Source organism: Microcaecilia unicolor, unplaced genomic scaffold (assembly GCF_901765095.1).
Source record: "Microcaecilia unicolor unplaced genomic scaffold, aMicUni1.1, whole genome shotgun sequence".
Lineage (NCBI taxonomy): Eukaryota > Metazoa > Chordata > Amphibia > Gymnophiona > Siphonopidae > Microcaecilia > Microcaecilia unicolor.
In genome coordinates, this window is record NW_021963560.1 from 195,271 (window position 1) to 195,920 (window position 650).

The following is a 650-nucleotide window of genomic DNA, read 5'->3' on the forward strand; positions in this document are numbered from 1 at the left end:
GCCACGCAGGCATGCTGAAATTCTGTCTGTAAACCGCTCCTTTGTCTGCGGCCCACGCAACTCAGCCTTTCGCTGCCCCATTTCTTTGCCCCCGACGTAAATCCTACCTACTCTCTCATACCTGCGAGGAACAAACAGAAATATTCAGTGTGAGAAATATCGTCCCACTGTCTGAGCACCACTGTAGGGAAGGAATATGAGGTGAAAAGGTGCTTGCAGGGATGAAATTAATCAGCCACCAGCAACTGTACACAGCAATGCTCCCTTCACCGGGTTGTGATCGGCCTCCCTTTCAGGGGTGGGCCTCGTTATTAACACATGATCTGCTATTTAAAAAAAAAATAGTGTAATTGTCCCCAAAAGCTGCCATGTACCATCTGCAGATACCAGACAGTAAAATTAGCATTCAATATGTAGCATGCACTGATACAACATTAATGCAAGACCTGCAATAAAAAAAGCAGTGGGAAACACCTGAATAGCTAGTGTACAAACAGCAAAATCCCACATTAACTCTCAGAAGGTACCATGCTCTAAAGGGCCATTAACACACGACCGCAACTTTAAAAAACAGTGAAAATGTCCCCCCGCCCAAAAGCTGCTGTATAAAATCTGAAGATACCACAGGATAAAATCCCACATTAAGTCTA